This window comes from Ammospiza nelsoni, chromosome Z (genome assembly GCF_027579445.1).
Source record: "Ammospiza nelsoni isolate bAmmNel1 chromosome Z, bAmmNel1.pri, whole genome shotgun sequence".
In the NCBI taxonomy this organism is placed as follows: domain Eukaryota; kingdom Metazoa; phylum Chordata; class Aves; order Passeriformes; family Passerellidae; genus Ammospiza; species Ammospiza nelsoni.
Window position 1 is genome coordinate 48,924,138 of NC_080669.1, and position 15,187 is coordinate 48,939,324.

A 15,187-nucleotide genomic window follows, 5' to 3' on the forward strand; every position below is an offset into this window, starting at 1 on the left:
ATCACAGAAAGCTTCCTCAAATTATGAAGTGAGCGAGTGCCTCATGACTTCAAATTTTGTATTTACCAGGGATAATTAATTTAATGAACCACACTTCCTGAGAGTGTGCCAACCCACCTCTTAAGAAAACACCAGAAGACTGTATGACTAGAAATGCAGTTGGTCACTGATTTATCTGAGAAGTAAATTGTGAGCAGTGCTCATTAATTCATAAGAAGAGATATAGTTATGAGGTTCTGGAAGAGGAATGGAAATACCTCAGCTATTCCTTTTATTCAAAAAATTCTGCTTACCTATTTTTAAAAACAGAGGTCTTATTCCTTTGTTCTGTTTGACCTAGTTCATTGCCTATTGGTTAAATTTAAAATTTCCAGTGACTGATAACATTAATCATCTGACATCATCACATTAAAGTTTCCCAGACACGGAGAATGAAAGGGGTTAACGATAAACCTACACATCTAAGTATCACCATGTACATTCTGCATATCAAATCAGTATTTGGTAAATATTTCCATTACAACTTCTAACACAAGTTCAAAAACTAATAAACTTTAGCAGTAATGAAGCTAAAGTTCATCTAAAAACAACACAAACCCACAAATGGTTCCCAGAAATTGGAGGTAAGGAATAGACAGTCTGCACAGTGTAGGTCAATGCAAGACTGCTCATTACAGCACTGCTTTCTGAACAAAGCAACTCACTTAATTTTATTTTATCTGACTAATGCAATTTTTGGTATTTGATGGGAAACAGTTCCAGAGAAAATTATTTCAATACAAAATGTAACACTGACACAGAGGTCACAATTTTCTTCATTTCATTATCACCTTGCTTCTTTAACCTAGTTTCACCACTGTTCAAAAAGTCTATTAAGAGTAGTTTTGTTTTCCTCATAAATCTTCCCACCAACCCTTTGATCCTTCTAACACCTTCTTCTTAATTCCTGTGAGTCCATCAACAACTTTTCATAACAGGTACCTTGAAATGCCTGCAATTCAAACAAACGTAAATGTAAATGGACAAAGAAGTGTTTATAAAACAGGAAAGAAACATTTTGTCTCTCCTCGCCTTTGTTGGTCTCTAAAATATTTTTTGCATACAACTGGAACTCATATTTTTTCCTTACTACCTCAGACTCGGATCTTACAGATTTTCCTAGTTCTTCAATAGTTTTTAGGTTTCTCGGACCCATTTTCTTTTTAGTTTAAACTGCATAGCTGCATAGTATTAAATAATGTATTTCAAGATAAAACTCAGTTTCTTCCTCTTACTTTATTTGGGACACTTGATGTTCAGTGAGAGATGATAATATGATGTCTATATCTGATGATATTTTCTTCACAAATTTCTGTCATGGAAAATCATGTATTAGGAGTTCTGCATGGCAATTATGGTCAAACGCTACATTTTTTCACATGTCTAATCAATCAAACTTAAGACTGTGTTTTTTTCTGAGACTCAAAATACATCACAAAAGTTACCAATGTAACAAACAATCACATTATTATAAATATTAAATATCATAAAAACTGCAACACACAGCCATTTGCTTTTATAACATTTTCCAGACAGTACACATATTTAAAAATTTAACTATTCACATATTTAAACAGCTATCTATCTTGTGCTGGGATAAACCAATGTGTAGGTGGTGAATCTTCCAGCTGAGCTGCACAAAAACATTTGTACACAGAAAAATAAGTGAAAGGGAGCCAAAATATTTCCCCTCTACAGGCAGAAGCTCATTTAAGCCTATGAAAAAACATAGTCATTAGGGAAACTTAGTTTATCTTCTGTTTCTGAAAGGATATAATAAATAACAGACATAAGTACAGTGTGGGCTGTGTTCAGGGAATCTGTGAGGTCTCTTGGACCACACACTCCCTCCATAAAGTCACACATATTAGTGATGAAGCAACTCACCCACCCAGGGCAATGCTCAGATCACTTACATATGGCTGGAAAAGGAGAAAGAGACATTCACCAAATGGTTACCAGCACCACGAACTACCACCATTGCCAGACTCAATGCCAGTGGCATTTGAGGATGCAGGAATAGCTACAAGCTTTTACACAGGCTTGAACTCCCCAATAATCCAATGCAAACAGGAAAAACAAAGTCTTCTGTTGACTTCTTCATTTACTTTTCAAAAGTTCAAGATGCAAAAGCCCTCAGAGCTACAAAGGTCTCTGAGCCACTGTCAGCAACCACAAAAGTGAATATGGATGATATTGTGCCAGCCTACAATGCAAAGGAAACCCACATGCAAAGGAAAAGGAAAACCAACTACTTCCTGATCATGTTAAATTACAGAACAAGAAATGTGAAATTTTTCGTACAACAGCTGCTTCTCCTCCAACTGGCTGACAGGTTAGGTATGTCAGCCCTTTCCAAAAAACAAATGTATCCTATCTTCAAAATAAGATAGGTCACATAGGAGCCATTCAAAAACTTGGCTCTCAACAGATCCATAATCCAGGGGGATGAACCAACTACTGAATCATTTATTCCACTGTGAAGGCATGTGAACTTCAAAGAAAAAAGGAGAGGAAAAAAAAAAACCAGAAAAAAAAAAATCAAGCTGCTGCAGCCTAGACAGTTTCATGCTAACTATAGCCATATATTGTTTTCTGCTTTAAATCTTTATGTCAGTCAAATGAAAACACACACACACAAATTAAAACAACTAAAATAAATTATGCGTGGAGAAATTAAGATTCAAAGCTTAAAATCAGCCTCTACTCACTAAGGACAATGCTGAGCAGCAATGTTCATTCCTCTCTTGGTTCATAGAAAAGACTGTACTACATTATTAAACCAATAATGGCATACACATGTTAAAACAACAGAAAAACACAATTTGAACGAGTTAAATTTGGAGCTATGAGGACATGTAACTCATCCAGGATCAAATAATTAATTTAGTTTTATGCAAAAACAAGAACAGTGGCATACAGCAAAGAGACCTTATCAAGTTGCTATTTGTAAGCAGCAGACAGAAGAGGTTGATGAACCTATGTTTTGTTCATTAAGCAGGACAGCAGCTTCACTGCAAGACCAGCACAAAGACTATTTCTATTATCAGGTAATGAGATAAATGCAAATGAAGAGATACACTCTTTGCTTCTCTCAAGCAAAATCAGGGTGCCTGTGGCTACCCAAAGACAGAATGCTCCCTGTCCTGAGCAAGGAAGCTCACAAAGAGGGGCCCCTTGCACTGGCACTTGGACCTTCTGCCTTCTCCTCTCTTTATGACTACAGTGCCCCATGCACAGGACTCTTCAAGACATCTCTGTAAACTAAGCCCTATTAAATGCTTATTTGTTCCTATTCAATGTAAAGCATTTTTTGTTATTCTCACCAATTACAGTTCCTTTAGGAAAAACAAATATTTGACCAAACCTGCTTCCTTTTTAAATAAGAAGATACATAGTGATGTTCTGAACTTCTGAGGCTATGCAGAAAACCACAGGAAACAAACTTAAACACAAGCCTCTGCTTTCTAAAAAAGAAACTTTGTATTTCTGAGAATTTGACAGAGGAAGGACACATAATGGCCCACAAAAATTAAGTAGCAGATAATTGTGTTTCTCCCCAGACTGCAAACCACTTCACCATACGCTGGGACTGTAAGTGCTCATTCCTCAGCTATCAGACCAACTTCCTCCTATGAGTTGTAACAGCTGAAGGCTTTGGAGTGGATGTGGAGTGTATTTCACTTTTGTAAAGACGGCTACATATAAACTGCTCTCGTTAGCTGATAAACTTGTGTCTGTCTCAGGCCAGACAGACACAAGTCTGATGTACTATTACTACTAGATTTTAATTAGCCAGTGCTTCTAAATAGCATTTCACATTATCAGACAGAGAGGAACACAAAAGAGCAATGACAGCACTGATCAGTTTTTGTTCAGTCCTTCCAGTAAAGGAAGGTGCATTGGAAAGGGAGAGATTTGTTTTCCATATTATTTGGTTTGTTTGACTCAAATATGAGCTTTTCATCCTCACTGGAAGAAAAAAATTACTTAGTCAATATATGAGGTCAATGAACAATCAGTCATGACAGCTACCTAGATACAAAGGCTCTTTTTTGTTCTTTTTTTTTTTTTCGGCATAACTCAATAGCAAAAGGCTAAATGGAGAAAAACCATAACACAGATTTTTTTTTTTGTTTACTGTTTTCACGGATCACATTTACAGTGTGAGCCTCTCCAACACATTCCCCAAATGTCTGGCAAAGACCCTTCCACTATTCTTCAGCTAAAAGACAGTTAGATATCTAAACAGTAGCTTCATGTTACCTGGCACACTTGTAAGTATAATCAGTTAAAGACAGGTGAATCTTTCTCTGTCCATACAAGAGAGGTGTTTTAGTCCGACAGAAGAACTGGAAAACTTTACTGCCTAAAAAGAACTGTTTCTTTTATCAGTTCCAAAATACTCAGCTGTGATGCTGTTGACTGTGACTAACTGAATTTGGCATAGCTTTAATAATCCTTCAGAGAAGAGAATTCGATTTGCTATATGCAAATACATCATCAGTTCAAATATTTGCAAGTATCAAATGATGATATTTGAACAAAAGAATTCTTTTAGGGTTTCCTACAGTCTATTCTTAAAGCACTCAGAAAACAATTTTACTGTACTAGCATTAACTAATGTTCACTCACTGTGTAGAGATCAAAGTAGTTACTATACACAAATATCCCAACAACAACAGAAGAGCACTCACAGTTATTTACAACAAACTTCAACAGTCTCACCTACACAAACCAAAATGTTGCCTTTCCCTTCCCACCTCCAAAGCCACACACTTCAAATAAAGCCCACTCTGGTATGTGAAGCAAAGTGTATGGAGTAAAAGTATGATCTATTCACCCAAACAGCAGATGTAGTTACAGACTAGAGAGGCTCAGAGAGGAATTTCCTAATACCTACATGATCCTTTCCTCTTCAACTTAGAGTCCACTGCAGTAGCACAGGACAAATCTGGAAAATCAACCACTAGTAACAAAGAACCGCCTAACACCTGGCATAAACCACCTTCACTGCCACTAGGATCACTGCACAGGCTTTCCACCTCCTGGCAAAATTGCTTTTCCTCATGCCCCAAACCACTGACAGGAGGAGAACATAAAATTGTTTACTTGATATTACAAGAACAGAGGAAACATTTATGGGGTAAAACATGAAGCAGCCTATAGATAGCATCTGGAGGGAAAACACTATTAACATAACCCCCACACTCATTTTAGAAAACCCAGCCAAAACATGTTAAACATATTAATACATGACAGAAAAGTAGACGTGCAACATATGGCTGTGTCTTCATTAATGCCAGATTACCATTTGGTACATTACCATTTTGTATGACCACTATGCAATACAAATTTATGCCCAAGCAGGCACAGGCACAAGCACATTTCTGTCAAGTTTGCCTGAGTGCAGGATGCTGCATTCAAGCCAACTTCCATCAGCTGGAAAAGTACAAATAATATCTGTTTAGGTATTGTCAGAATCACAGAGAGATGAGCAACATCTGACAGAGCAGAAAATCTACTAGTATAAGGTTAACATTAAAACTGGGGATGAAAAGTTACATTTACGTGAGACATTTGCATCGTGTGATTATGGGGTTTTATTCACTTACAAGTGCCTTAAAGATGCATCATTGAATTAACAATCTAAATCAAGCCAGTGAATCAATGTCTGTAGGGTAAAGAGCAACAAAGCATCCTCCCCATCAGAGACATAAAGGCTTTCAGTCTTCCCTCTGACTCTGTAGGGAATCTCATGTAACATGTGTTCATGTAAGTAGTTAAAATATATCTACAGTAGAAGGGGAGATGGGCAAAAAACCAAAAAACTTTCATATTAAATACAATTTCACACACACGTAGGAGAAAATAATTCAGAAAAGCCAAGTTAAGATTACAGACATAGCTGCCTAGATTGCCTAAATGAGACAATGTGTATTATCTCATCTGGCAGTTTAGCATGACTGAAATGAAACATAATTTGCAATTGACGCCAACTGGCAGGAGACAAATGTTCATGGTAATCTTTGTGTTTTATTAAGAAAGTTCTTCTGTCTTAAATTACATGGAAAATGGATTGGAGGCTTTTGGTCTAAAAAGTACAAGGGTTGCAGATGCTACCCTGAGCTGTTAACTCAGAAAAATGTGTCTTGAGTTTTTACAATTTAAAAGGACAAATCTAAAATTATGCCAGGTCAAATTGTCTACCCAGTACCTCTGTCTCCAAGAGCAGCCAAAAGCAGATGTCTGGGGAAGAGCATGAGAATAGTGTAATCGTTTAGTCATACTTTCCCCAAATACGCTTGTCTCCAATAATTTGCAGCTCAGGGACTTCCAAAGCCAGAGGTCATGCTTATGTATTTAATAATGCCTCACAGACTCTTTTTCCCATTAATTTTGTCCAGTTTCACTTCAATTGGTATAAATTTTCAGTATCCACAACATCCTGTGGAGTTACACAACTTAATATATGTGCATGACAAAATTCCTCTTTTTGCTATTCCAAACCCAACACCTGCTAGTTTCATTTTCATGCTCATTAGCTCTTGTACTAGGAGAGAAAATGAACAACTTATCCCTAAGCCACTCACAACACCATTCACGTTTTTATAAAAGTACCATCACATCCCAGTTGTCTCCTCACCAATTTAACTGCTGAAGAGAGTCATAGACCTGAAAATAAGATCCTCATCACGTCAGTAAGTATGAAGAGGATCCCATTCTGTTTCATTCTACATCATTAGAGCATCAAGACAAATATGTTAACTGGACAAACAAAATAGATGTGAAGTAATGAAAGGTAACCCAAAGAAAAGCAACAAAAATAACTGATGTACAAAACTCAGTGCCTGTGAAGTGAAAAAAAGCAGGCTATTATAGGTAAAAAAACACAACAGACGAAAAATAATTACTTGCTTTGTCCTAGACAGATGTAGAATAAGCAACTGTAGTATCAAATTACTACAAGAAAGGAATTAATTGGTTAACGCACAAAGAAAATGTTCACATGTCATGACGATGTTCCTAAGGAACTCAGTTCCTTAGAAAAAGTCACAGATGACAGATACGCATGATCCTAATCTGAGGCAGAAGAATGGGATAGATGATGCCATAAGGCCTCTTCTAGTCCTATCTTTGTATGATCTTCTTGGGATGTCAGGTGGAATCTCTTCCTCTCAATGATTTAACAACAGCAAAATAAAAAAGCGGGAGGAGTGGAAGGTTAAAGGGAGCTACAGGGTTGACTGCTCTGGAAAATAAGAAGTTACAACCTGCTCACAAATAAATTATTCGTTGAGACCCTTTCCTTGTCCAACTCCAAGGAGCCTGTGGAAAGAATGAGGGACCAGCAGCCAAGAGTTGGAGAAATTTTGCTGAAAACATGGACTTCTATTCTGTGACCTTGCCTGGAGATTCTTTAAATCTGCTTGAGAAGCAGAGGCATACTATGCAGAGTACACACATGAGTAGGTGAGACAGCCACAGTGCACTCTTAAGGATTGTTTACCTACTGTGCAATGCATGCAGTGAGCAACAGAAAAACAAGGTAAACTGCTGATACAGGCTAGTCAAACACCAAAAAAATGGACTATTCCTAAAGCTCTGTTTTAGACAGGACCTTCACTCTTTCATGTACCACTTTTGCAGTAACCAAGCTCAAGAAAGGCTGGATATTTCCATACTCCAAATTCAGCTGCGATAAAAGACAAGGTCTAATTCAAGCTGCCAGGGCTGTCATGGAATGCGGTCTGGGCGACTTAGATGTAAAGATTGGTTGAAGGTAATGGCACAGATTTTATGCAGTCATGATCACGACCAATGACTGAATAAACATGTATACACAACACAAACCTCATCCACATTCCTGCAAACTGGATACCTCTGCTAAATGATCTACCATCTCAGCAGTGCAATCAGCTGGGCAGTCTGTGGAACTTCTTACATGCCAGCTGTCATGTACTATGTCTATTAGTACCTTTAAATGCCCCAAAACAGAGAAAAATGAGACCTTTGTTAATTCCTCAAAGGGAAACCACACCAGATAAAAACTAGTTGGAGAAAAATCAATGCACAGAGACAGAGAGAGAGAGAGAGTGATGAGATGTAAGAACGCATAAAACTTTTACTATTATGCCGTATTCATCCCACCACTTATGTTAACTTAAAATTATTTTCTAAGAGCACAGAATCATATCCACAAATATGACTAAATAAAAAATTAAAATATGTGTGACTATTTCAAATTTATGCAAAATAAAAGAATACATTACAGTATTAAAACTAGAACTTACATTTAAATTTTTCTTGTAAACTTTAAATTACTCAGACCTGCCTGTGCAGAATGGCATTCAGGTTTTATCAGGTGGCTATTCTGAAATAGAGTTACAATTGCCAAAATTTTCATGATGACTATGAATACCTACTGCCTTATTTTCTGAAAAAAAATTAATAGAAGGCTGCAAGAACTGGAGTATTTGCACAAGATATTCTCCATTTTTTTTTATTTATTTCAAGCATATTTATATTTCAAGCATATTTCAGTATGTACTATTCATCAGTATTAACAGTTGTGCAGAAAGATGCTGCCATTCTTTGCACAAAAGAACTCTGTTGAGGTACTCTGTACAAATATCGCTTTAGTTGACATGCCTCTCACTCACTCTCCCTCATGGGAATAGAGAAGAGAATCAGAAAAGGGAAAATTAGAAAACTCATGACACTTTAATAGGTAAAGCAAAATCCATGCACTTAAGCAACGCAAACAGGGAATTGAACTAATGCTTCACATGGGCAGGCCAGTGCCCATCAATCACCAGTGGAGCTCCATCACAGGTAAAAGGAAGACAAACGTCATCACTGCAGTCCCCGTCTTCTTCTTCCCCCAGCTTTATTACTGAGCATAATGCTGGTTTCACACCATAGGACTTGGTGTGAAACATCCCTGGAGCCAGTTGTGGTCAGCTATCATGGCTGTGTCTCCTTCCAACTTCTTGTTCACCCCAGTCTATTTGCTATCAGAGCATGAGAAGCTGAAAGTCCTTGACTTGGTGCGACTACAGCTCAGCAGCAACAAAAATATCACTGTGCTATCAACATCAGTCTCATACTAAACCCAAAACATAGGACTATATCAGCTGTTATGAAGGAAAATAACTAACTCAGCTGAAATCAGAACATCAGTAAACTCCTAATATCTGATAGAATATGTACTCTTATCTGCAGCACCTTCTCTTCCGCAGGTACTTTAACAGCAGGAACAGTAAGTATATTTACAACACTGCATATATATATGACTTATTAAACATAAAATAAAAAACCTCACCCCTTTATATGAAAGTATTTTTGGCAGAGCCTTCCCTCTACACACTTACTGTTTGCAGATGATGTATTGAAGTAATACACACATGCTAAGTGACAAAACAAGAGCACATAACCATTAAAGACAAATGTATCTACCTACATGTAATACTGGTGTATTATCACCACCACACACTTCAGGGATGAGGTCAGGTTTAGACAAATGAAAGTTCAATGAAAAGTCTGGAAAACTTGTTTACAATGGTGCCGGACAAAAGCCTTGCAAGCTGCAATTCACGGACCTATGTAAACTGATTTGGCTTTGAGATAATCTCCTAGTGAATACTATTGCAAAATCTATAAACACAGATGGCACCAACTGGCACCCTATCTGCAATCTCAGCAGAAGATCAAATAAATACAGAGACTGAATTTATCTTCCCACATCACAGGTAATTCTTTCCAAACAGGTTTAAGGGATTATCATTGACAGCTGAACCAAGAAAGTCCTGTCACAGCTAACCAAAGTCTCAACCACCCTGAGAAGTCACACTGCTCAAACAAAACAGATTTAAAAACTGTATGGCTTTTAATAAAGTAATGCAACATTCAATTCAGACCAGGCCCTGGTTATAATTGCTACAATCACGATACTGACCATTTCTACTAGCAGTAAACTCATAGGATTTTCTCCTAAAGCACCCTCACAGAAAACCTTACTTGGGATCAAGAGGGATGAAAAGGCTGGCAAGCTACAGTCAAACTTTAAGTTAAAGTATCAGTTGTACTATTAAGGCACAGTATATTATTTTATCTACAAAACTTACTGCTATTGATCTGGAACAGAATGACAGCATTGATACTTATTGTAGAATTTCAGAAATTATCTACTATAAAGGCATATATGTATGCAATGTCAGGCATCAGCAAGCAGGAAGATCACTTAGTCAACTCTAAAGCTACTACTGTTTGTATAATTAAAATCCAAAACATATTCATCAGTAAGATGTAAGATACCACATAGAACACATCAGTCCAAAAATACCTTTACCATCTTTAAGATGACATGAAGTATTAAGATGAAGAAGACTGAAAACACAGCAGTGACACCAATGACAAAGGAGACTGAACAGCTGCTTCAGCAATATTGCTTCATTGACTGTTTCTCAGCAGTAGAAACTGTTAAAGGTGAAAAAAATCAGCTAAAATAAGCCTTCCTTGTGTGTCTGGGTTCATTATAGTACTCTCAGAGGCTGAAACACAAAATTATGCTTTCTTCAAGACATTTTTTGTACTTTTCATAGTATTTCATTCTCATGGTTCCTCATTTAGTTCCTATGTTTTCCCCATGGGCTTCAGAGAAACCCTTAAAGAAACCCCAACCAACAACATCTAAAACAAAATACATAAGAAGTATTTTAGGGAACAAATTGCAGCAGCATTCCTCTCATGCATCAATGTCTCAAATATTCTGGATTCTCCTTTGAAGAATCCACATCTAAGCTAACTATAGAGCTCCAAACTGAAAAAGACAGTATGATTATGAAAACCAGAAGACAATGAGAACTGGAGATATTAATTTTTAGCAAAAGACCATGCTTTTTTTGGTTTTTGTTTGATTTTTTAAATCACATTAGTGAATCAGAAACCGGAACCTACTGATTATGTGAACAGCACAACAGTCCCTAAATATTTTTTGCTGTGATTTATTCATACTCGGTCATGGATGCATATTGTAAGTGTCCAATTGCTACATATATTGCCACAGTTCACAATTTCAGATACGCTCCCGATCCATTCACATGGATTGGGTACATTTGCAATCAGCTGTCTGCTGTTGCAGCAAATTTATAATTTAATTAATTTTCCACTGTGCATTTAGTTTTCTTTGGAATTACCTACCACAAAAATGTCTTTTAGGAAAATACTTCTAGGAAAACTGATTACTCTCTGATTAACTGATGTTGAAATACTTATTCATGGTTAATGTCTCACCTGCTAGAGTTGTAAAGAGAAACAAAGGCAAATTAAAAAGAAATTAAGACCTCAGATCTGCAGGTTTTTTCCCAAAATGCCTCATCTTCTGTCAGCAGTACAACATGACAATATCACTTTTCTTACAAGACAGCAAAACAGTACTTATTTAGACAATTTCACACTATCTGGCCACATCTCCTGAGCAATTTTAAAAGGCAAGGGATAACAATACTATTTTTTTAAACTGGGCTTTACAAATACCTTACATTCAGCTTTATTCCAATTCATCCATATGTATGTAGGACAGTGATTTTGGAAAAATGCATCCTGTTAGTTCTACTTTCCCAGGGCAGATTTTAGGCACCACAGCTCAGGAGAATCCTATCAATTTTCAAGAAAGCTAGAGAAATAGAAGGGAAAGCTGAAAAGCCAGAAGGGAAAAGTCTTTGGTATTATTTTAACAGACTTGTCAACTACAATCACATCAGCAACTGTCTTTGCATCAAAAAAGGGCTCTGAGAGTCAGTAACATCTTACAGCAACTTGCCACCTCTTTCCTGGTTCCCAAATGAGTTCAAAATGCTGACTCCCCCAAAATTATTTATCTTGTAGGCAGAAAGCAGAGGAATGGGAACTCTTGAGAGGGATGGGAGGTACTGAAAACACAGAGGAAAGCAGGACAAAGGAAGACACAGAAAGCCCTTATTCACAGAGAAGGAATGGGGACATAAAACTGTTTCTCTTATTGCTACCAGCAGTGAGAAGCTGAGCACTGCTCTCCTCCCCACAGGCTGGATGGTGTGAACGGTCAGCCAACAAGAGGAGCTGTGTGTGCTTGTGCCTGGGCACAAACACACAAACACACACCTGCGTGTAGGAAGTGAGGACAGTTAGGGACAGCGGGGCAGCCATCCTCACCCTCCCACTTTAAGCTTTAATAAATAGCTCTGAGGCAAACAGCAGCTTCACCAGGGGCTCTTTCTATGTGGAGAGACTCTTTCCTTTTCATCTTGTGACAAGCTAGTTTAAGATGCTGAGGGTAAAATTCCTAGAAACTGTTTTTTTGCCTGATTTATTTTCCTTCAGATTTGCAGAAATCTTACATTAGCTAGGAGCTGCCATCCTGTGTTTAACACGTCCCCTGCATTGCAACCACCACTTCTCTTTTACTGGGGAGCCCTCCAATGAGTACTCAATGTCTAACAGAGTAGAACCTTCTGGAAACACAAATTTTGATGAATAATAATTCTGTTCTCCAACACACTCAAATAATGAATCATTTTATTTTCATGTAATTATTATTGAAACGGCAATGTCTACATCATAAGCAAAATAAAACACCAAGTTTCTTGCCTGGTTGCCAACTAAACAGTCACCTGCAGCGCAGTCAAGTTCTGCAGATGCAACAACACAACACTGCAACAGCAGTTAATAAGTCATTGTCCTACTGTCTTATAGAACACCACAAGCAATCCTCACAGCTACAAGCTAGAACACGAAAAAGGATCATGGCAATTATTGGCTTCCTTTCAGTCTTTGCCAGCTGTACTTCTGATCCTAACTTACCAGCCCAGCACAATCAAGACTGTCTTAGAAGATGTGGAGGAATGATGCTTTGATTAAGTAAGTAATAAAAATAACTGTAACATCCTTACACAGCAATGCTGCATCCATTCCCAGGGATTTACAATCGTAAAAGCAAATGACACACTACTACTACTTGCCTGACGTGGGTACATCATCATGCAAACATTTCCCAGAATGCTTAATAAAAACAGACGATTAACTAAAAAAGAGATAAAGTGGGCAATTTCCTCCATACTGATTAAACCCACTGCATGACTCAGAGGGAGAAATCCTGTGAAGAAAGCAGTGTTGTGATTAAAGCTGAGGTGGCTGCAACTAGCGTATGGAATGAAAAACTGAGCAATGGTCCCATGAAACCGTGTCTGAGATAAAACCATTTCATTAACAACCATCTTAACAGTCTGCCTATACCCTGACCTAACAATGCATGAACATGGATAGAATACTCAAGAAGATCCCAGGGATTAATTTGGTTTATATTTTTGTAGTATGTTTAGAAAAAATAAAATGTAAGGTCACTGACATTTCCCAGTTAGCCACTCTTTGTGCACAGCATAAATTTAGGTCTCTATGAATTACCATAAGAGGCATAAGGTTTCTGTCACCAAAGCAAACCACTGGAAACAACAGGGCCCCTTGCACGTATGAGCTTGAGCAGTCAGAATCCACTGCAGGATTGGGACCAAGGAGACATCTTCATTAAGGGATCAGTAATGGTGCCTAAAAATGCTTCCCTCAGAAAGCCAAACCTTGTTAATAACATGTATAATATTTTCTTCTGGATGAGGTCAGCTCTGTAATTGTGCTCATTTATTCCTACTAATACATCTCTCATTAGGACGCACACATTCGCAGGGACTCTGCTTAGTTCTGGCTTGGTGTAAACTTACTATGATGGTGCAACACTGCTGCTCTGCCACCAGGTACTGGCAGCGTGTGCACTTGTCTGGACACGTCACTGCCAGCCCATGCTGCTTTACTTGATGTTGCTCCAGCGCACCCACAACTTCTGAATTATGGGATCCAATCTCACCGGTGCGTCACTGGGTGCCTTTGGAGTGACACCTAAACTACCAAAAAAGTGCACGAGTAACCTGTGCCACCGACTTCCTGCCTTTCCCTGAAGGGCCCTAAAAACTAAAATACATCCATACATACACGCAGACACACACATCCCTTTCTCAAAAACTGGTCCGAGAAACACGACGGGTATGAAGAACTCGTGTCAGCGATGTGAAGGCACCCAGGTGAGCTTTGAACGGCCGCTCCCAGAGGCAGTTCGCGGAAAGTCAGGAAGCTCCCGTGCCCGCGGGGAGAGGCTGCAGGTGCCCGGGCCAGGGCAGCCAGAAGCGGCCCGCCTCCCGCTACCCGTCCCGCACGGAGCCGACCGGGGCCCCCCGACGGGCGGTGCCCGCCCGGCCCGGCCCCGCCCCGCTCCTCGGGGCGCGGAGGGAGCGCGGCCGCCCCGCGGTGCCGGACGTGTGCGCGGAGCGCGGCCAGGCGCCGCGGAGCCCCTCCCGCTGGCCAGAGAGAGCCGCGTCCCGCCGGGAGCGGGGCTCGGCAGGACCGCCGCGCGGGAGGGAGGGGAGCGGGGAAGGAGGGAGCGAGGGAAGGAGGCAGCCTGGCGGCCGCGGGCGCCTTGCCGGGTCGCGCCCTGGGTCCCCGCCGCGCTCCTCGCGGGGAAGGCGCCCGGGTGCCGTCCCGCTCCGCCGCTGCCCCGGCGATCGCCGGGCGGCTCTCGCCGGCGCCACAGCCCCGTCCGTGCCGCCACCTCCGCGCTGTGCCCCGTCCCGCCGCGGCTGTTCCCCGGCCTGTCCCTAAGGCTACAGCCCTGGCCCAGGAGAAGCAGCCGCCCGGCCGCCGCTCGTGCAATGAATGGAAGCGCAGCCAGCGGTCCAGGTCCTCCCTCCCATCCTCCCAATCCCGCACAACTTCAGCGGTGCCGCTGGCTCACCGCTCTCGGGCAGAGGCGGCTCCTCCGCGCTGGGGCTCCGCTCTCGCCGCCGCCTCCGGCCCGTGCCCCGCCGGGCTCACCCTCCTCCGCTCCCGCCGCGACCATGCACCGAGGGAGGAGGAATGGGATCCCGGCGAGGGCCGACCCGGCCGCCCCCAGCCGGAGGGAGGGAGCCGCGGCGAGGGGCGGGGAGGGACGGGACGCGGGCGCCCTGCCCTGCCCAGGACCGGCCCCCTCAGGCTGACGTCCCCCGCTCCCACACCGCCGGCCGCGGGGGAGCGCCCAGAGCGGGGCCGGGCGGGAGCCGAGCCGGGGCGTGGAGGCACCGCG

At 40.8% G+C, this 15,187-nt stretch overlaps 1 protein-coding gene across 1 annotated transcript in view; it reads right to left on the reverse strand.

Moving 5' to 3' along the window:
* LHFPL2 (LHFPL tetraspan subfamily member 2) overlaps positions 1-14,987 on the reverse strand; it is a 118,116-nt gene extending 103,129 nt beyond the window's left edge. The window contains exon 1 of the mRNA XM_059492290.1: positions 14,858-14,987. The gene's annotated coding sequence lies outside the window, so the exon portion shown is untranslated. The remainder of the gene's footprint in view (positions 1-14,857) is intronic.
* Between the last annotated feature and the right edge of the window lie 200 nt (positions 14,988-15,187).